Here is a 23,069-nt window from a genome sequence, read left to right as displayed (position 1 = left end):
ATGGAGGAAAGTTTCAGAGTACGTTTTGAAAAAGGAAGTCAAAATCTCTTAGTTTTTTTCAAACTCTTCTGTATTTTTTTAGTCAGTGTTATGATTTTGGCAGTCATCTCATTTATTGAACTGATTTGAAATACAGAAAGACCAAAACACTGTCTGGATCTCCAGATGGCAGATTTTCATTGACCCACTTGGTATATGCTCATTTTGGCAGGACCTCTGGATCAGGGGTTCCCAAAGTGGAGGGACTTGTGGGGCCACAATAAGTGACCTACAGTTAACTCTGAGCAACACTCTAGGCAGAACTTCAATGAAATTTTTGATATCAGATGTGCTCAATATGACACAACAAACTAGGCACTGAGAGCTAGCACTTTTGACATTTTAAGCTAAAAATGTCAAATGTTGTCAAGTGTTGACATTTTAAGCCAAAAATTGTCAAATGTCAATGTTGTCAACTGACAGAAGTATTACAATATTATCCTAAACCAGTGGCACATTCTATGCTATAATCTCTTTTAAGGGTTTGCTCTAACATCTTTCATCATATTAAAATCCCTGATTCCTGCCTCTTGCAGTTTGCTGAGTTATACATAAATAGCATCTTCTCATAGAGATCAGGAACTTAACAGCATTGTGTTTCATCTTATATCTTAGGATAGCAAAAAGAAAGGAGACAAATGCAGGAAATAGAAGCCCAGTTATATGCTGATTTGCTAATGTTGTTTTTCAGATTAAATGCCACTTCCTGTTACAAAAACTGCAGCAGTTGAAGCTGACAGTTTTCTGAATGCTTTCACATGAAACCCTGTCATAGCAAACAGAATGCTGGATAGTCAGGCTCCTTAGGGGCCAGAAAAACTTTGTCAGAGTTTTAACAGTCCTTGAAATTATATCCCCAAATCTTGGAAAGCCTGCTGGTTCAGTGGGAAAAGACATAAGCTGACCAAGTTATAAATAAACTCCTTTATCACAGGCAATGGTGTCTTGGTGACTTCAAAGGCCAAGTAAGAAGGCTGATTTCTCTGAAGTCCCATAGAAAGTAAGAACTTTATTGTGCTGGACAGGCAAATCCTGATCCAGAGCTGCAATTTGATAATACTAAACTTTTTTCTTTATTTCCCCTTTCTTGTCCTGTTTTGATATCATCATCTGAATTTCTGTTAAACTGAGATCAGAAAACTTTCAGTCTATATTTGATGTCAAATTGAGACATGTGTATTTAACACTTTGATTTCCTGTGCAGACTTTTTCTAATCTTGGAGCCAACACTATAAACATTTTAAATGTAATAAAAAACAAATCTACAGTTACATACAGAGCTATTCACTGTCACCACTCCTGCAGGTGAAATTGAAAGGATGTTCCTGAGTGCACTGTAAACATTGTCTTTTTCCATCTGTTCCAATGCAGATCAGTGTTATATATGAAAACAAAGAAAATGAAAGGTTAAAGTATATTTTAACACTAGGTTTATAACAACAAGAAAAAAAAATCTGCAAACATGAGATAGTCTTTGAAACTATCTTGGACCCCTTATTTTAAATATAACCTAATGGGTGATCCAAGCAGGATGAAAACCTGAGTGCTTCAGAGTAACAAGATATCAGATGACCCAAAATCACATAATTTTTGCAAATCTTAGCTGTACTAACAGTGGATTGCTCGTGCTACAAATATGTCACTGTGGACATTTGCCTTTAAAGACCTAAAGATGCATATTTTTTTGTTTCCATAAAGATTCTACTACAAGGTGTAAGCAACCTGTTCATGAGAAGCAGCAGTAAGAATGAAAGTCCATCCACTTTCAAGGTGCATATACATTGCCTTGTCCAGGAAGTAACTGGTGCTTAACTAGGTAGGGAAGGAAGACATAGACAGACAAGTAGGAAAAACAGGGTGACATAAGCAGCTGAAGTGCTTTGCACTATGGTTAGTGATGCACACAACGTTTTCAGATAAGCATCTAAACAAAACGGGAGCATCGCAGCCGCCTTCTCCTCTTCTTCCCCTAGAATCGAAAGTCCAGCTACATGAATAAAAAAAGGCTCATATTTTATAGCCTGTTTCAGAGCAAACTTTATATTTAAACTCATTTGTGACTTCACACTATTGCACATTGCAGAATTAATTTGTGTAGGGTCTGCAAGCAATTTGTTTTACTTAACACTATTCAAACCAAAATACTTTATACTCTCTCTGTATGCAGGGAAAACCATGTCAGACACAGATACACAAAGTAAACACTGAAGCACAGAATATTGTCATTGGCAAAGCTTAGCAAAGAAGTTGACCAGCTGCCAATACTGGAGGAGAACCAGCGGAAGGGGCATTATTCCAAAGGACACATACCTTAAAGTTCAGAGATGCAACAATCTTTCATGTTGGACAAAGAAGAAATGTTCCACCTGCTTCGTGTGCCAAAGAAGCAGCCTTGTTTTGTATCCTGATGGTAGATAAGTATTAAAGGAGCTAGAGACATTTTCTTTAGGAATCATCCTTGCCAATTGAGAAATACCTGGAAGAACAGAAGTCTTCTAGCAGAAAATAGCTCAGTGACAGGCTTCCACCTAATATCTAAAACTTCACAATAGCTTCTATAGTTTTTATTTAAAAGGTATGTTGCTTTTACTACCTGATTTCTTTCAGCTCTTGATATTTGAAATTTCTGCATATGGCACCACAAAGTATCACAGGGAAGGACTGCACTAAACTGGGATATCACAGTCCAGTTCTGTGATCAATATCATAGAACCATGCAGGAGAATTTGTTTAAAAACAAATCCGTCAAACTGTTAAAAAGAAATCAGAATGTTTAATTTTTATTTTTTTTGGGGGGGGGAGGGGGAGGGACGAGGGAAGACACCTTAGAAAGTGATGATTTTCTAAAAATCTGGCCCCTCATGTTCAATACCCAGAAACAGCAATTACATCAATCAAAATCAAATGGATTGAACTAGTAAAATAGTGTTCAGAGATCATTTCACTAGTGGTAAAAGGCATACTTGATATATCAGTGACATGTTTGTTCACAATATAAACCATCTGATAGCAAAATTCTGTGTAATAACATTTTCAAAATAAGTTCTCTTTAAATTTTGTCTGCAGCTTTTGGTTGCATCATAAAACAAATAAGTCAAGAATTTCTTTGAATACTTTTCTTGACAAAGATGTCCTACTATCATCCTTTTGTCATTCCATCACAATCTTAACAGTTCTTGAGCCACAATGCACTTCTGCTCCTCTCATCGCCCTGCTAACTTTGTGTTTTCCTTCAAGATACAGTGACTTACTTTTCCTCACAGCCCCTCAAGGATCACACACGCCAAAACCTGTTTGGGATCAGTTTATTACATTTCACAGCCACATTGATGTAGATGCACATAGCTGATCTGTGTGTGACCATGTTCAGGCTGACCATGCATCATCCATCATGTGTTCCTGCTGTTGGACATGATATTTCCTGGTTAGACCACAGACATTAAATTGCTCAAAGATAGCTCAGGGACAGTCTTAAGAGGTTATTTAATGGAGTTAGTCAACAGATGGTAGTGTCCTAAACTTGATCCTAAGAAATTATAATAAATATATATTTGGGGGATATTTCAGGAATATTTCTTTTTATTCAAAGAATTTTGTGCTGAATTCAAGTTCTGGATTTTGACCTTTTACCTTGAAGTATACTAAGTCCTTCTCATGCTATCCTAATACTCTTTGGAGCTTGCAAGGCTCATCATGACACTTACAATCTTATAATTTTAATATTGCTATAACCCTTAGCATAGCCTTCTGCAGTGACCCTCCTTACCTTTCATAACTGACCTGCTTGGTACAGATATGCATTCATACAAATATAGAAACATTTTATTTTCATTTGTCCTGGGTTCAGCAGTAGCAGTCATGCTTCTCCTTCATGGTAGCTGGTGCAGTGCTGTGTTTTAACTTCCAGCTTGGGAACAGTGCTGGTGATACCGATGTTTTGGGGTGTTGCTAAGTGATGTTTACCCTGACCAAGGACTTTGTGAGGTTCATGCTCTGCCAGGGAGGAGGGGAAGCCGGGAGGAAGCAGAGACGGGGCGCCTGACCCATGATAGCCAAGGAGGTATTCCATACCACAGCACGTCATGCCCGGGGTGGGGGGTGACTGGGAGTTACCCGGAAGGACAGGGGCTTCCGGGTGGGACTCGTTTCTTGGCCGGTGGTATCGTATTCTCTTCCCTTGTTATTTTCTCTTATCATTGTTGTCGTTGGTGGTAGCGGTGGTGATTTGTGTTGTACATTGGTTGCTGGACTGTTCTTGTCTCAACCTGTAGGAGTTGCACTCTTTCGATCCTCCTCCCCGTTCCTCCGGGAGCGGGGAAGGGGAGAGCCCCAGTGCAGTGTGGGGGGTGCCCTCGGTTGCTGTCAGCCTGACACCACTCACTGGGAGTGAGTGAACAAGTTGCCTGACTGGGTTTAAACCATGACACCAATAAATTAATATTTTCTTCTAAAACCACAGCAATCACATTTCTTTATTGTATTGTTATTCCTAAATTTTATACTAATTAAATCTCAATATAAACATAGAATCTGCAATAAAATATCCATCAATAACTACCATGCCTCTCCCCAAAATGTCCTGAATTATCTTTATCAAGTTTCAAATTCTCCTTCCCAGAGTATAAATCCTATTCAGCCCTAAAAATGTAGCCTAAGTATAAAGACATATTTTTGCTGTTTCATGCTCTTATATTGAACTCCTGGCCCTATGTATTCAATGTATATTAAGGGAGAAGAAAAAAGAAACAAAATACCTTTAAAATTCAGCTGCCCATCTTCAGATTATCTTTCAGTGAAAATGATACTTCACTGTCTTATCTCTTTTCAACCCAATTTTGTATCCTGGCTAACAGTCCCATATCAACCCACCACTTAGTATTGTTCTAACTTTTTCTATGTGTTTGTCTTGAACTTGGAAGATAACACATGATATCTTTAACACTATTAGTACCATTAATGTCTCTTTATATCATCCTCAAAAGATCTGAAAATGTAATCGAATCTTTATCATTACTAATCAAAAAACCCTGTCCTGCAATATCAACAAAAGCAGCTATCTGTAAATAATGAAAATGTCTTAGTGCGAGATTATCATTTTCTTCACATCATACTATGCCAATGACTGTTTCCTGCTCTCAAATTTATTCTTCCAAGGCTTTAGTTTGAAAATCATTAGCTCAGTATTGAACAGCCATCAACACAGTATAATGTCATCAGAGATGGTAATGAATGAATTGCCCTAAGATCACTATGAAAATGCTGCAATTTTAGTAGTTGGGACTTTCAAAAAAAAAAAAAAGGCAGCAAATTTTGCTAATTAACCCATTAATGTACGTTTTTAGACTCTGACTGAGACCTTAGTTACTATGTCACTGGGAATGGAAACAAATTTCGGTTACTTTAGATGCTATTACTATATAACCTAAAGCAAACTGAAATTTTTAGATTGGCATCTGGTACTGAACCAACTGGCCTCCATGAGATTGCACCATGCCCTTTAGTGAAAATGCTGCTGTGACCCACAGACTGAAACGGTAGTTAGATCTAGATAGATCCTGGTTCAGCCCTTAGAGGTCTCTTATTGATTTTTGCACAGTCTGAAATGGGCAGTAAGTTGCATTAGTATTAACCAGAATTTTCCTTCTATGGGCACATTTTGCTTGCAGATTTACCTACAGGTAGTTTACTACTAACTAATATCACATTTTAAAGAATAATTACATAATAACAGCTCACTTTGAAGCCTATCAGAGAAAAGAAGAACCACAGAGGATCCCACAGTCAAGTTTCTGACAGAGTAGTAAATTCCTTCCTTCCTCTTTCAACCTTCTATCAGCACTGTAGTTATCAGCTCTTTGACATTAAGATGGTCACTGAGGGAAGGATGTTTCTAGACACAGGAAATTCAGAACTCAAAATAAACTGGGGGTAAATTCCAAATGCATCAATTGTCCCCCACTTGTCCTTTGCTAACTGCTTGTTTTTCAGCACAAAGTGCCTGGAGGTTGTTAACACTATATATTGTGAAGAGTCCCTGGCCCATATTAATATCCAGACTGGAGCCTAGGTCTCAGGTAGCATTCATCTGAGTTGGGCTGAAGTGATGAGCTCTGTTTTCTTGACAAATCCTGCAAGAGAGCATAAGTGTTGATTTGTCCCAAAGTAGAAGACTTCAACCTGGCACACAGAAATACTCCTTTATTTTTCTAGCTTAAATCAGAATGTGTATAGCTTGGCTCTGTTGTAACCTGTTGACAAATCAACAGCAAAGAAAGAATAGCAAGTCTTAAGAGGAGGTCTTCTGGCCTTGGGGAGACCTTGGGGAAAGAGAAAGCAGCCTTGCCTCTATATGCTGAGTGACCATGGGCAATTCACTTTGCTGCTATGTGTGCGCATCAGTTTCTTGTCTTTCAACTGAGTGTTGTAATGATGTCTACAGCATCCTGCTTTGAAAGTGCTTTAAGTTTTATTTGCAGAAGTGCTACAAAAAAGGAATGTTATTAAACATCCCTGTTTCATTGTTAAATAAATTAGACTACATTAAATTTATGGTTATGTTTTTTTGAGCTCCCCAGTGTTAGAGAGGTTTATCAAGGAAGGGAATAAAATACTATGTATTTTAATACAACATATGAGCCTTTGGTCCACTCACAGAAAGACAGGGGGAAAGGACAGAAGTCTTGAAGCTGAGCTGACTTGGATATGTAGCAAGATTTTGCTTCGTAGACTGTCACCGTGTCAAAATTTGTGAAGCGATGAGAGACCAAGTGCAGGGCTTGAGCTCCACAGGTTTTTGGCAGCAGTTGATTTCCAAGCTTTGCTGGCCCACAGGCAGCTGTACAGAGGAATGAATATTCTGGAGGAATCACCATATTTCACTCCCTGACAGCCTTACTTAGACTATGTCCCTCTGCTGTGAACTGGAAACACAGAGTCTAGTACGCAGTGTTGCCTTTTAAACCATGAGTTGTCAAAGACAGTAGGAGTGTTTTTTCATGACACAGTTTCTATCTACGGTGAATACCTGCAAGATCTGCACCTTTCACAGGCTTTGACATTTTTATCCTTGTTGAATGGTAGATACAGCTGTCCTCATATAAAGGTGTGGGGAAGAAGAGAGAGGCTGTATGCCCAGGCAGTGTAAATGACACATCCAAAACCAAGAAATAGGTGTGGCAGAACAAGATCTGAATATAAATCTCCTGAGGGTGAAACAAAGGCATTAATCATAAGCTTTGTTAACCTCGCCCTCCCCTCCTGATTGTTGAATTATTTTTTGCTTCCTTTCCATTCCTGTTTTCACTTTGAGTCTCCTGGACCTTGTTGATTTGTTTCTAGAAAGCTTCTTTATTGTTAGGGAAGTTCTTAAGAGGCTTCACTGCACACTTTCCCTCACCCCTCCCAAATGCTGCATGGCTGTTTTGTCTCTGAGGCCTCGTGGGAGATGGGGTGCACTGGCTGGAAAAGGGCTGAGGTGGGGAAGTTCCTGGGCATGTGTGCAACTCTGCTTCAGGGAACACTCTGCTTCTCTGTGAATTCCTTTGATGTTTGACCATATATTTTATTCAGGGAGTCACGTTTTACCTCTAATATATTTAAGTTTTGTCTGTGGCTCAAGAATCGCTATCAGAGTTGTTGCTTTTTCTGCATTTTGGTCTTGGAGACCTAACTAAGCTGCAGCCAATAAAAACTCATTTTTTCTGTTGTATGCCCAAAAAATATCATCATGTAACTAACAAATATCATATTTTGGTTACAATATCAGATGGGCAGAGCTTGTTACCTCCCAGCAGATTAACCTTTGAATCTTTACTGATTCATTAACTGTGCACATCAGTCACCCTATTTCACTAAAATTTATTGCAATTAAGAATTGCAGTGCTGTGGAGGCTGAATAGGATTCTCTGTTATCAGTACCTTTAATGGCTTTCTGAACTGTTGCCATTTCATTCACCCCACCCAGCTTTCAATAATAAAATAATTTTGACAGAGGGCCCATGTTTCAACATTTTTAATAAAAACAAAATAAAAAAAAATCAGTAACAGTGCAGTAACGTTTTCCCTCTCTTTCCTCTTTGCCAAGACTAACAGAAAGGAAAATGTCAGCCTGGCTTTACTCCAAAGAAAGGAGGAAATCGAATGGTTTTAGTTCTTATTCTTTGACTAGTAGCATTGTGTACATAGAAGACTTGACTATTGGGCTCATTTTGACGGACCTGAAACACAGATAAGAATGTAGAAGACTAGATTCTGTAATTTATAGCCAATGATTCTGTTTAAGATCTTTCAGTACCACATAACAAATCAATGTGATTTAGAAAATAACATGGTTTCTGCCATTGACATAAGCCATATGTGAACTGCTAAGCTACTATGTAAGCCACAGACATAAATTTTAGTCAGTAGGAGATTCCTTATGCTCTTCTACTAAAAATATTTAATCCATTATCAACATTGTGAATGAGTCCTTGCTAAATTGCAGTCTGGTAATTAACTGGAATGTCTCTCTTACACTAACAGAAGATAGAAAGCTGTCTTCCGCTCAGTTTTCTATGTAACTCACTCAAACATTTCAAAATAGGACAAAATTATATCTTACAATCCTGTTAATATCCTGTAGTCATGTACTGATAACAGATTAAAACCTCATTGATTCTATTACAGACAATCTGTCCAAACAACAATAATGAATAGTCAGCAATGCAAACCCCAGTGAGTAGAAGAGCTATGTAGCTGTAACAAGACTGAAACAAGTGTCCAGAGTCTTCCCTAAAAGAAGTTTGAGGTTTTACATTCAGCCTAAATCTCTTTGTGAACTTCATGATTGCTTGTGCTTCCCTTGCACATCTGAGATTTCTGACAGTTTGATGACATAAAATGAAAGAGTGAACATTCATATAGCAAAAGTGTATATTTCTGGTCTCTAAAGTAAGCTTCTTTGGGCCAGAAGAGTCTCATCTGACACATGTGAGGCCAAATCTTCAAGTATGTCATTACCCACCAAGAGGCAAAATCCTGCACGTCCCCACATTCTTGTTTGCTCATGCAGGCTTTCAACTGATGTGTACAAACATTACAGGCAAATGATTTTTTTCTTTCTGCTGGGACCAGAGTATGAGAGGTCTCTGTGAGACTTTCCATCAGGACAAAATATGGGATGGGATCCTGCCAACCTAATGCTAGACACTTTCCTAGGTTGCTCTAAGTCTCTGCAGTTACTGATGAGAAACAAGTACTCTCAGAGAGTGATTGAAGTCTTAATTTGCTCAATTACTAATTGAAAGGACCTCTTGAGGCAAAGAATTTCCCTGATGAAATTGCCTCAAGTAACTATCTTCTGTGGGGTGGATAAATCTGTGACTAGAAACCTCTTCACTCTTCCCCTAAACTGTAAGCATCTGAAATAGCATACCTAATCAGGGTGGGAAGGAGGGAATGAGATTTGTCTCCCCTAAGCTTATCATTAAATGCTGTAGAGCAGATCTCTCCTGAGGGACAACCCTTACTCCCTATTGGCTAGACAGAATTGGAAATAAATCTTACCCAGGGCTTTGGAGCCCAGTACTCAGTGTATGCATGTCATTAAAATAGTGCTTGAGTGGGAAGTGCGTAGGATAATCAGTTTATTTGTCCCAGAGGCACTGAGTTACTGAGTTTCTGGAGTTGTGATTGCTCTGCCTCCTGCATCTTGGTGTGCCTCCTCACTGCACTGTGTTTTCGCACCAGAGAAAATTGAGGCACAATCCATTCCTCTTTCTGCCATACCCTAGTTTCTAAAGAAAAAAAAAATCCAGGCACATGAGTTGGAGGGAGTTATGACATACTCTGACCTGGTCTCCTCTCTGGATGAGCACTGCAATCCATGCACTTTAAAAGCAAAACTGATTTCCTTATCAGGGTCATGTGTTGCTTCTGATGCAGAATTAACTTAACACCCTGTCTTGAAATAGGAGATCCCACGGGAATGCAGACAAGCCACAATTTCTTGAATCTTAGCTCAACAGTTTCTCTGCCTAGTTTCTACATCCCCAGTGTAGAAATCCAGATTGCATGCAGCTTTGAAAAGGTGATCTGCAAATCTTTTTGTGATGTTAATAAAATAAATAGCTAGCAAAAACTTAAGAGTGTTGCTGGCATGTATATTTATTTTGTTTATTAAGGAATCTTGTGCTCTTGTAACAAAATACAGCATTTGGAAGCAGATCTGGTGTAAGGAAATGAGAACAGATTTCCAAAGGTGAATAGGTGCTAGGAGAGGACCTCTTAGAACTGTGTTTAAACAACCTGTAGCAGAGGTCAAACATCTCTTTCTCATCACTGGTTCATGAAATAGTTTTAGGAAATGTCCTGAGTAGGAAAGTATTTGGTCTGGCCCTGTAAAAGTGTTACTGACCCTGGCTAGAGCAGAATACTAGACCTTATAGTGTGGATGTCACATTGGCTATTAAAATATTGATATGAGCTATCAATTATTAATGCTGTGCAACTTTAATAGCTTGTGAAGATTAAAAGAAAATTAACATTTCTTTCACTTCTGTGGGGCAGGCATTCATGAGAAGCCATTCCAGTCACATGGCACAATGAGATCCTGGTTTGCACACACCCCCCAAAAAAAAAAAAAAGAGGAGAGAGATTTCAACAGATAATTAAGTGAGAAAATAACAATTTTTTTAAAGTGCTTTATTTCAGAACATTTAATTCCCTGTGAAAATTACTTACACATTTAGGAAAAGATGTTAGGAGGCTTAAAGTTGCAAAGAGGACTGTAGTGAGATTTTTAAAATGTCTAACCCAGCAAAGAACTTCTGGAAAATTCACAAGGTGCTTGCTTATATAGGTCTAATTCCCATTAATTTCAGCAGTATTTAGGCATTGACCAGTCAGAGGTCCAAGACACAATAGATAATTGGAATTAAACCTGGAGGAAGAAGACAAAGTGAAGGAGAGAAATAATTTTATGCAGTGCAGGGCTTTATGTATGAATTTTTACAATAGAACACAGAGCTAAAGAAAAGAAAAATTCTGATGATGATACTTTGTTTTTCTGGTTTGCCCTGATGTGTCTTTGAAGCTCCTGCTCAGAACAAATACCAGAACTGCTTATGAAGACAGCAGTAATATAAATAACATCTGAACCTTGGCTGGGAAATCAGGGGACACAGAAAATGAGTCTTTCTTGTAAAACAATGGTAAAATTTCCCATTTAAATCAGTAAGAGATACATGTTTTTTACAACAGTTCAATAGATACTTTTAAATAAAATTTACGTTGCTGCAATTTCAGTTGTAAATGCAGAGCAGCCTTCCTCCTCTCTGGGACTAAGAGCTAAATAACTGAGCACAAACCAGCTCAAAGCTCCAGCTCCTCCAAACTGCTTGAATCTTTGCCCTCTACATGGTATTCACTACAAGTTTTGGTTCAGAGCAAAGCAGATAAATGGTCCCTCTAATTGAGTATTCCATGGTCTTCATGTAACGTAACATCTGCCATAAAGTTGCAGATTGATGTTTCAGTTTTATGCAGTACTGTGGTCTTTGGCCTCAGAACTAAAACCAAAATAAATGTGAGCATTTTTGGACTTTTTGCTAAAACTACACTATGCATTCCTTTAATCTTTCTTTCTAGAGACACTGTACAATAGTTTCCTTGTTTTAGACCTTCAGCATTGCTGACATTAATGCAATTATTTTTGACAAGTTGAAAATCTTCCTGTAATTGAGTTTCGATTTGACTTTAATGTTAGGCCCCATTTGGAAGGCCCTGTTAACAGATTTCAAGCTGTGATAGTAATATTTCCTTCCTCTGTTATCAAATGTTCCAATCTGTTTTCTTTCCAGATCACCACTGCTCAGAACGGCCATGAGATATTTTTAAAAAGGTAGAAAAGGTCCTTTTTTCAAAAGGTTTGGGTGTGGGGGACTTTTAATTAATTTTTTTTTTTTTTTTTTTACCATATACCCAAATGATATTGTGAATATCAAACAAAATCAGTCAGCAAGACTGGAAACATGGAGTTAGAATGTAGCACAGTGATGTTTACTTAGCACCTTCCATAAAACAGTACCCTTTTTTAGAAGTAGCCTCTATAATTAATGTGCCATGGATTAACTGATAGAGATGCAATGAAATATAGGTTTACTGAAAGCATTTTTCTCAGCTGTAGGTACTATAAAAGACATAAAACAGTTAAATTTAAAATAACTTCCCACCCCCCTAAGTTCTATTCCTTGAAATATTTTCGTTTGCTTGCATGTTTCTTATTCCTACACTCAAAGACACATTAAAAAATGCAAAAATTAAAGACTTCAGTCTTTACTGGTACAAATTTCCTGAACTGCCACTCATGAAAGTTGCAGCTGCAAACTTTCTCTTTTAAGGAACACCGACAATGAAGTTATCATTTTGGTTTCAACATTTTTTCCTGGCAGGGTTGCTTCAAGTCATCTATTCTGAGTTGCACATGCCAGAGTATACCATGTAACTAACAAATAGACTCTGGGGTCTCTGTGACTATCTGATAGTTTAAGTTTAAAAGAAAAATGTCAGCCTTCAACTCTGGCTGTAACCTTCTGCTTTTGGAAAGTGTAGCTAGGGAAACAGAGTATAGATATTAGAAGCAAAATTGTTTTTCCCTGTACTCACTATTCCAACTGACATTTAAGGGATAAAAGATAAAGCACTTTTCAATAAAAATGCCTGCCAGATCAGCCAAACAAAGAGCAGTTTCATAGACAAGGAAGATTGTTTTTAAGTACTACCTACTCCAAAACCTTTCTCTTAGGTTGCTGGTCACCTAATACAGCAGGTTTGGCAAGGACATGTACTACCATTCAAGTATCACCCAAGACGTGCATACCTGCATTCATTTAAAATATTAGTCAGATTTATTATGAATTTTTAAGGGTGTATGGAGGTTGGAATCAGATGAGAGAGGCAGTAAGGTATGAGCTCAGCTATTCTTTCACTGATGCAATTATTGGCAATTGCTCTTACTCCCCTTCTCTGCAAAATTCAAAAGCAAAACCTCTCATCACCAATATAGAACACCAGAGACACAACTGTAAGGACATAATTATTATGTACATACTCTGTGGGAGAATGGTTATGCTATACTTAGCTCCTGTATTCTTTTTTGACTTATATACAAAGCATTTAATAGGAAGAGGAAAGATACTCTTGGAAGAGGGCAGGCTCAGATTTTGACCATGTACATACAGGAGAAGCAGTGAAGAATATTAAAAACTGGGGCTGCAATAATCATTGGAAACTGCTCTGATGATGCTTTTGGGGACTGTGCATAATCATTCCTCTTTCCCATCTCTGTTTCCCTTGGCTCCTCAGCACACTGCTACTGATTTGAAGCTGTACAGCAGAGAGGGCAGTTGCCTTTTCATGAGTTATATTCAATATAAGAGAAAAGTCATCAACTGTCCCCATGTCGAGGATAAATGTAGTCGTGAGACTTTTGATGAAAGGTGGAATTATAGTACATCACAAACCTCTTAAGCAAATTGCAAAATAGTAATGCGCCATGTTTCATTGCCATCTGTGTTTCATTAATAGATTATGTTATAGAAAATGTTTTCATTAACAAGTAAATAAATGCTTATTTGCTACATCTCGTTACATAATGTAAAAGCAGATTTGCAAATACGTGCACAAATAAATGATTCAAATTCAGTTTGGCATTATTCATGGATTCATGATTCTGCTTATTACCAGATACTCCATTTCACGCTGGTATTCCTGACAATGCCCACCAACTACCTCAGATTTCCAAGCATATGCTGGAAAAACTCTGGTTTTCATTCTTTGTTCTTTTTCTCTTAGTTAAGAGGGCAATTCTTCTGACGGGGAGCAGGAAGCATGACCCATTCCATGCTGTGACTGGAAAGCTTGAGACCTTTCAGGTCTCAAACCTGAGCAGTGAAGTGAGAAGGTGCAAACCCACACACAACAAAATGAACCCTGTGTGACACAAGAATGTTGACTTTCACAAAAGGCTGGAACTGGTATTTTAAGGCTGTGATGAATAAGGGGGGGAAAAAAACCCACGTCTTGCAGTGTTGGTACAAAGGATTTGTAGTTGGTATTTTGTCCTGTAAACCTGCAACTTATATCTTTGCTCTAATCAGTGTCTCAGTGTCACACATCATAAAATCATAGAATAATAGAATGGTTTGGGTTGGTTAAAGCTCATTTAGTTCCAACTCCCTGACGTGGACAGGGACACCTTCCGCTGGACCAGGTTGCTCCAAGCCCCATCCAACCTGGCCTTGAACACTGCCAGGGATGAGGCAGCCGCAACTTTTTTGGGCAACCTGTGCCAGGGCCTCACCACTCTCACTCTTCCTAATATCTAATCTGAATCTCCCCTCTTTCAGTTTAAAGCCATTACCTGTTGTCCTACCATTATATGCCCTTGCAAAAAGTCTCTTTCTAGCTTTCTTGTAGGCCTCTCTTTAAGTACTAGAAGCTGCAGTTAGGTCTCCCCAGAGCCTTCTCTTCTCCCAGCTGAACAGGCCTAACTCTCTCAGCCTGTCACCATAGGAGAGGTGCTCCAGTCCCCTGATGATCTTCTTACCCCTCCTCTGGACTAGGTCCAACACATCCAGAGCTGAATACATTGCAAAACACTCTTATGTTGAAGCTATATTTAGCACTGAACCCCAGTAAAATTGAATTATTTTTAAGCATTAAAATATGTTTTTAAGTATAATTTCCATTGCTGGGAGGTTCTGCCATGTAACCAGAAATGTGCAGAAAAAGTATTCCACAGAAGAAAAACAGCTGGCAGAGCTGATAACCCCAAAGACAGCTATGCTCCCCACTGCCTGCCTTTCCTATTACTGGAATGAAGCTGTATACAGTAGCACCAGATAAAAGGGAATGTGTCTTGAGTAAATAAGCATATACATGAGGACTATCTAGGTACAAAGTTTTCAAACACCAAAAAATTCTGGGCTGGGCTGTTAATGGATGCAGTAAGCTGCTGAAATATTTACTATACTACTCTACAGCATTGAGAAGCAGTTAACACTTTTTCACATTATTGCTTTTTCTTTTTCAATTTACACATTTACCAATGCAGATTTCAGTTAATGAACTCAAACAGGTATTCTGCATCTTACTTTTTTTTTTAACCTGCTATTACTATAAAGATTGCCCCTCAATGTCATTAGCTTTCATTGGCACCTTCTAAAATACCCAGACTTGAAATTTTTGTAATTTAGGGTTCCCTGGAGAAGAGTCCAGCTCTGAAGAACATTTATTTTATCATTGGGAAAGATGAAAGCTACAAAGTTATTAAAAGACTGTAGTAACAGAAAATATAACTTGTTGATTTTTAAAAGAAAGAACAGAAATCTGAAATGACAAAAACTGGGGAAATCTGTTTCATGCATCATCAAGGAAAACAGAGAACAACCCATCAAGCAGACTGGTCATCAGATTTGGCCACCAAAAATGGCATGATATGGAAATGAGTTTGTTTGAACAAATTTTTATGTTGTATTAGCTGAATGCATGAGTATAAAATTAAACTAAGCACAGACACTACTGCTAAATAAAGCAAATATTTCTGCATACTCTGATGCATTACGTGTCAGAAAATACTGCACTGGTTATAGAGATATTACACTGCTTATAATTTGTACTACTCTCTATTCATTTATTCTCTGGCAAGAGCCTGTAAGACAGTATGCCCCCATATTAGCTAACTGATTTGTGATTTGAAATTTTTATTACATGTAAGGTAATGCTGAGTGATCAGTAGGGTTACAACTGGTATATTATAAACAAAAGAAGATAACAAGTAAAACAGAAATCTTCATTAATGTTTTTCTGTAAATGAAAGTGGTTTGCCATTTTTGCTGGAGTAGCATATTTTATTCTGGGTTCTTTGTTTTTTCTGTCTTTTCTTTTTGCATGACAGCCTACATTTAGTATTTGTGGGAAGGGATGGAACTGCTCCTGCTACTGAGTTTTGCGACTGTGTTGTGACTCATACCTGCAATGCTGCTTTCTCTCCATAAAGAGATGCTTCAATCTCTGTCTTAATTGTGTCTCATCCTTTGTGAACTGAACTTGCTGAGTATGCAGATTCATAAATATCCTTGAGATAGCCTTAGATAAGCTATTATGTTAGCTCTGCAAAAGCCATATGTTTTTTACACAGCAACATAGAAAAGCTCTTCAGATTCATATCAAGGACTTTGGATCTGACTCAAGTAATTTAGTACCCCAGCAGCAAGATGACTTCTCTAAGGTAATTGCCTATGCTCCATCTATAATCAGTGGAGAGGGATAGCCACATCTAGGAGGTGATCTATCTCACATTAGATGTTTTAGATTATAGCTAAGTTACAAGAAAGAGAGAAAAAGAGAGAAATAACAAGAAAGAGACAAAAGAGAAGAAAGAGAAGGAAGGCAGGAAGGCGAAAAAAAGAAAGAGAAAGAAAGAAAGAAAGAAAGAAAGAAAGAAAGAAAGAAAGAAAGAAAGAAAGAAAGAAAGAAAGAAAGAAAGAAAGAAAGAAAGAAAGAAAGAAAGAAAGAAAGAAAGAAAGAAAGAAAGAAAGAAAGAAAGAAAGAAAGAGAGAGAGAGAGAAAGAAAGAAAGGAAGGAAGGAAGAAAGGAAGAAAGGAAGAAAGAAAGGAAGGAAGAAAGGAAGGAAGGAAGAAAGGAAGGAAGAAAGGAAGGAAGAAAGAAAGGAAGAAAGAAAGGAAGGAAGAAATGAAAGAAAGAGAAAGAAAGAAAGAAAAAGAAAAAAAGAAAGAAAGAAAGAAAGAAAGAAAGAAAGAAAGAAAGAAAGAAAGAAAGAAAGAAAGAAAGAAAGAAAGAAAGAAAAGAAAGAAAGAAAGAAAGAAAGAAAGAAAGAAAGAAAGAAAGAAAGAAAGAAAGAAAGAAAGAAAGAAAGAAAGAAAGAAAGAAAGAAAGAAAGAAAGAAAGAAAGAAAGAAAGAAAGAAATAAAGAAAGAAAGAAAGAAAGAAAGAAAGAAAGAAAGAAAGAAAGAAAGAAAGAAAGAAAGAAAGAAAGAGAAAGAAAGAAAGAAAGAAAGAAAGAAAGAAAGAAAGAAAGAAAGAAAGAAAGAAAGAAAGAAAGAAAGAAAGAAAGAAAGAAAGAAAGAAAGAAAGAAAGAAAGAAAGAAAGAAAGAAAGAAAGAAAGAAAGAAAGAAAGAAAGAAAGAAAGAAAGAAAGAAAGAAAGAAAGAAAGAAAGAAAGAAAGAAAGAAAGAAAGAAAGAAAGAAAGAAAGCTCCTCTAGTAGCAAATCCTTTAGATCTAAGACAGATGACCAAGTGGAACTAATGAAACGGTCTTTTTTTCTCTAGTTCTGATGCCTATTTCAGATCCATCTTTTCCATACTTTTACTATGCTAAGCAGCCATCTCCAGCTTGGAAGTCAGGTAAAGTTGAAATAACACACTGACAAAATGAGTAGTGCCCATGCTACCTGACACAGGGATTTTGGGTTAGGACTAGTATATGAGCCTGTCTGTGAAGGATCTTCAGGAGTCTCTGAGAAACAACCTCCTAACAGATGTTAAATATATGTGTGTTAAATTTGGCTGTTGTTTGTCTCTGGTCTGAGACATTTCCTACCAACACAATTCTTTTCAACATAGCCATTTTTAACAACCTGAATATGTGCAATTCCAACTGTGAGTTGCTCAAAGTATTAATGGTAATGGCACTATAATAAAGGTCTGTACTCTGAAAGTAGGCAAAGGCAATGTCCTGAATACCTTTCCACCCTTTAGTCTGTACTTCTTTGTCTTAATGCCCGGAAAATCAACGCAGCTCTTTTGATTTATATGTACTGTCTCTGAACTAAAATACGGAATGGGAATGACCTTGATCTTTGCAATTTATTATATACAGATTTATTAGACAGAAATTCAAGAAGTATTTCAAATATTGATTTCTATAAATATAACTTTTGGCTTCAAACCATCAACAAGGGAGGGGAACTTTCAGTGTCAAGGTTCCCTCTTTCTTGGAACCAAGCATGACTTAGAGCACTTTACTTCTTCTTTGTATATAGGGAGAGACCAAGAACACAATTCATTTGGGGACAGGACAGAGATGTCTCGTTAGACAGTGGAATGCCCACACACACAAACAGACTGGGAAATTGTAAAAATAAAGATTAATTGGCATGAAATGCATTTTAAATATGCAGTGTTTATGCTGTCTCTAGACATCTCATCACATCACCATCACGACTACAAGTCCAAGCAGTGCTAAAGGATTATTTTTAACAAGCAGCTGACAATGACTCATGAAATTCTAGCAATGGAGTACAAAGGAGGACATTGCTAATCTTCATGTGCTCCCACAGATAAACTCAGCATCTTGTGCAGTGATAGACTGCATACAAGGATGCCTCATACCCGGGTGCTGAGGTGGTTTTCCTGCAAAACAAAGACTGGTTAAAACACTATGCAGATCCTTAAAAATCAAAGGCCACTGGCTTTATAAGTCCACTTTACAGCCTGATTTTGAAGTTTCTGTTTTCAATGCCAGCCAGGTTAAAAAAGAACGTCTGTTTTCATTTCAGCTGGGCTAATCCATACATAACATCCTTTCCCACTATTTACTAGACTGCAGCTATCAAATGAAGATATGATGTCTGTGTTTGGGTTAGTTGGTTTAAATCCTAATGACCATGATGTAATCACTATAATCAAGCAAAGCCTGTCTTTCTTTGGATTTGAGTCTCTTTACCATAGGCTCAGACTTTTTAGCCTTGTCATTAAACTAACCACAAAGCTGTCTAATTTTCAATTAGCAGCAAGTTTGCTATACAGAGTTGTGTGGCCCTAATTTAAAGCTTGAGTCACAAAATTCTTTGTTCTTTTTTAACAGTTTACTAATATTTATAAAAGCAACCTCAATTTGCAGTAGATGCTTTGTTAGATTGAACTTTCCCTGGGTTTTTTTGGTTGGTTGTCGTGGGCCTTTTTCCAAACTCGTTCATTAATTCTCTTCACATCCAGTAGAAGCAAGACTTTTGGATAGGGTTACTCAGGAAAAACTTACTTTAAATCAGTGCTGAAAATGTCTATGAAAAAAATAAATTAAATTAAGATGCTTTAACGCCCTGGTTGCTCTGTGTATTTACCTGTGTTTAGGGAAAACCTTAGACTGTACATGTCATGTTTTTATTAAAAGAAAACTCTGGATAAATTGCAATCCTGAAGCAATGAAAGGAAGAAAAAGAAACAGGATTCAGACCATTGCTTTGTTTAGCTTCATTTGCCTTCATCTCCTTTCTGCCTGAAAGTTTGGTTCCTCACCTTTGAAAGTAAAATGTCTGCATTTTTTACATAATTTCTCTGTGGCTAGTAAAACAATTAAAAAAAAAAAAACAAACAATCATTCAACAGAACTTTTACATCATTCCTGCAAATTTCACTAGGTTTTAGTGTAAAAAAACCAAACTAATTAGAGAATACTGAAGAAAATGTTCAATATGTGAAAACATAATCACGAAAAAGAAAATAATAACAGCAAAATATGGGTAGTTTAAGAGAACTGCACTTCAAAGAACAGACTAAAAATAACAAGCTGAAAAGAATGAGTAACAAAAATATCTCATTTACAATGCACATAGGCACAATAAGCACTATTAGATGGGACTAAAATAGGATGTTATACTAAGTATTAGGAATAAATTCCTGCCAATGAGATTTTTTAAAGGAATAATGAGCTCAAGGAACCATCTATTTGGGAACTTAAACTCCAGAGAACAATTCTTCATTGACATAAGATGGGCTGATGCGCTATGTCAGTCTGGTTGAAAACGTCAGATGTATTTTGTTCTCTTACCATTACAGTGTAGGACTTCTGTATTAGCTTATCCCCAAGATATGTCCAGCCTGGTACCCTGTTTCTGGTAGGAAACCATTGAGGATGCTTAGGAGAGTATGCAAAAGAAGGCATGTTTAAATAATTTGACAAAACATTAACAAAATGAGATAAATATAAATAGTGAGGAAGTTACATGTAATTTCTTTTATTGACAGTTGTTTAGGAAATCCTAATCAAAGTGTTAACACAATCATTAAATACTCTTCATTTCATCTTCATGCAGCATGTATTCCTTTTGAGGAAGAGAGGTAAATTTTGACTTAGATCAGCCAAGCTGTTGTTCAGTCTACAGAGGGATTATTTGCTTATGACCAACTCCAATAAAGGGTTTATTGTAGGTTTGATTGTCATGGTGTCCAAGTATCCTATGACTGCTTGCATACATTGCTCAGCCTCTGATATTCACTTGGTATTTATAGTTTTACTAGAGCTTATCTCATTTCTAACTACAAATATTCCTCTAGAGAATTAAGAGGAGTTTTATATTAAAATAAACCATCTGTGACTGCAATAAAAAGAAAGCATTTTATATCCAATCCTAAATGAGATTTTTAGCATAACAAGCCATAGGCAAAATTAATAAGCAGCTACACTGAGATTTTAGTTCGGCACAAATATATGCAACAAATATCACATCAGAAATTGCTCATTTCTGATTCTGTTACTTTGTGGACCTCTGTTTAAAAAAGGTTCATCATTGTTGTAAGGCTGGGACAAGACATGCTGAACTGAAGTGTGAAGGGCAATGCTTGTTGCACCGGCCATGGTAAACCAGACTTCTCTAAGCTTTATTTTCTGATTTTGACAGTGTTTAAATTCCAAGGTCCATGCTGCAGAACCAAATAAAATCTTTGCACAGAGAGACAGACACTGATCCAGTTCTGCATACACAGTGGTGCAAAAGTTCAAAAGAAACTAAACTAAACAAAAAGGAGTAAAAAAGTAGAAGGTACTTGCTTGGAGTCAGATTCTGCCCATTAACACAGTGCAGCCATGACTCACTGGGCACTTCCAAACTGCAACTCCCAATGGACAGAGGTTTTGTAACATCCTCAAGGGACATACTAAAGTTCTCACTGAGTTCTCTATTTCCAGACCCAGAGCAAAGTGTGAAGCTACCAGCCAGACAGCCAATAAAGTCAATCTTCCAGATTTTCCCACACTGAAAATGCATGAAAGAAGGAGAACCCTCTTTCCTGGTCCTCCCATCCAGGAAGCAGTGAACATAGATGCTTTGCAGGCCAACCAAATTTGAAGTGGTTGCACTGCCTGAAAAATAACTTTCCAAGTTGTCCAAACCCCTCTGAAATCATCAGGCTATCTTCTCTGACTATCTTAATCCAAATTCTCTAGAGTTTCCAAAGACCTGGGGGATGATCACAAATATTTATAATCTCCTCTGTGTAATGCAGGAGCAGAGCTGGCTGCACACCAGCTAACTCCCGTCAGTTTGACTGTTGCTTCCTCTATGCTGGGTTATGTTAAATTCTGTCCCACTGGCACATTCCCCAAAACTCTTCCCCCATGGCATGAGCCAGTGTTTTATTTTTTACCCACCATCATGCCCTTATTGTTGAACCAGCTTGGAACTGATCATGCTTCATTTTAGCCACCTAAAAACTGTAAAATCAGATGGGGTCTCAGCTCCCCCCTATACATAATCTATGAGAGTAAGTGCACACATACAAACAGGCATTTATCCCACTTGTTTTCAAACACCTTTCTTAAAATGGTACAAATTGTTCTCAGGAGATGTTTAGTACTCTCTCCCAGCTACCAGAGGAGCTTAGATGATTTAGACTGGCTGCCAAAATTTTAAGGGATAAGATTAGAAGATAAGAATCCAGTTCTGATTAGAAGAATCCAGTTCTGATCAAGGGTTGAGGAACACAGAGCAAAGCAAATGAAACTTTCTGCTTTGTCATGTAACCAGATAAACAGACCGATCAGCTGACAACTTCTGGCTCCAAAAGCTTCCTATTTGTTGTTATTGCAGGCTTAGTGAAAGAGAAGAAATGCACAAAGGCTAAGTGCCTGAGACAAGAGTAATAGACAACAAGAGTAATGGAAGGAAGTGCATTGTTTGCATTGTTTACCTCAAGGATGGTAACAATTGCAAGAGTTACTATTTGACTAAGTTTAGAAGTTCAGGAAGTATTGGGAGCATTAACAGACTACTTCTGTGCTATGTAAATCTTCAAATGTGGTTGAAATATAGCCTCTGACATTTTTCAGATAAGGGTATCTTTATGAAATAATTTCATGTTTTGCAAAATACATGTATGTATACATCTATTTCAGTGTATAAAAGTACATAAATATATGAAGCATATCCCTCTCTTAAGTTTTGTTTACTGATTATCTACCTGCCTACCTGTCTTAAGAGCTCATGGTAGCTTGGTTGTACCACCTCTGAGGACATAGGCATGCCCCTTTTAGAACAGAGCAACGTTCTGTGCAATTCAAAGATCAAGTAACCAGCCCAGGTCACCTCCCAGGGAGGCAGGAGGAACTTCACTGTAGGCTAGTATGGGAACCACTGGCCCGTAAAAGATGATGAGGTGTTGTTACCTTAACACCTGTTAAGCTAAGAGCAAAAGTTACCTCTATTGCAGTCTCACTGGTTTCCTTCTGCCATCCGTCATGAGACATGACCTTTTGCTGCTGCTGTAGCTTTTAAAGATTCATGAATGTTTTTATTCTTTCAGCTCTGTGAGTCCGAGTGCTAACCTGAGTAGCTTTCCAAGAAAATTAAATAATTTAATGGGAATGATGCAATGCCATGTAAGAGTGCTCAGGCTCTTACATGCCAGTGTCCTGCAAAAGCCTTTCCTCCCAAAGAATAAATTACAGATGATGAAGTCTGCTGCATACCACCCACCCACACTCAGCCTTTCTCTTCTCTCCCACACCTACTTGTCAACAAAACAGACCAAAAAATAATCCATGTTTTCATTGCTTCAGTCAACAACACTGTCTGCATTATTACTATGCATTTGAAAAGTAGAGGACATTGCAAGCAGGAAAACCTAGAACTTCTAAGACCAAATATTTGTACATTGCTTTAGGGTTACTTTTACCTATAAAATGACATGCTAAATGTGGTTTACTTCATATGTTTTACTCAAACTTCATCCACTTATAGACATCTGTGTTATA

Source organism: Pezoporus occidentalis, unplaced genomic scaffold (assembly GCF_034315485.1).
Source record: "Pezoporus occidentalis ecotype Australia unplaced genomic scaffold, CSIRO_AGI_Poc_V1 ctg103, whole genome shotgun sequence".
Classification (NCBI taxonomy): domain Eukaryota; kingdom Metazoa; phylum Chordata; class Aves; order Psittaciformes; family Psittacidae; genus Pezoporus; species Pezoporus occidentalis.
Note: the sequence above shows the minus strand (reverse complement) of the source record.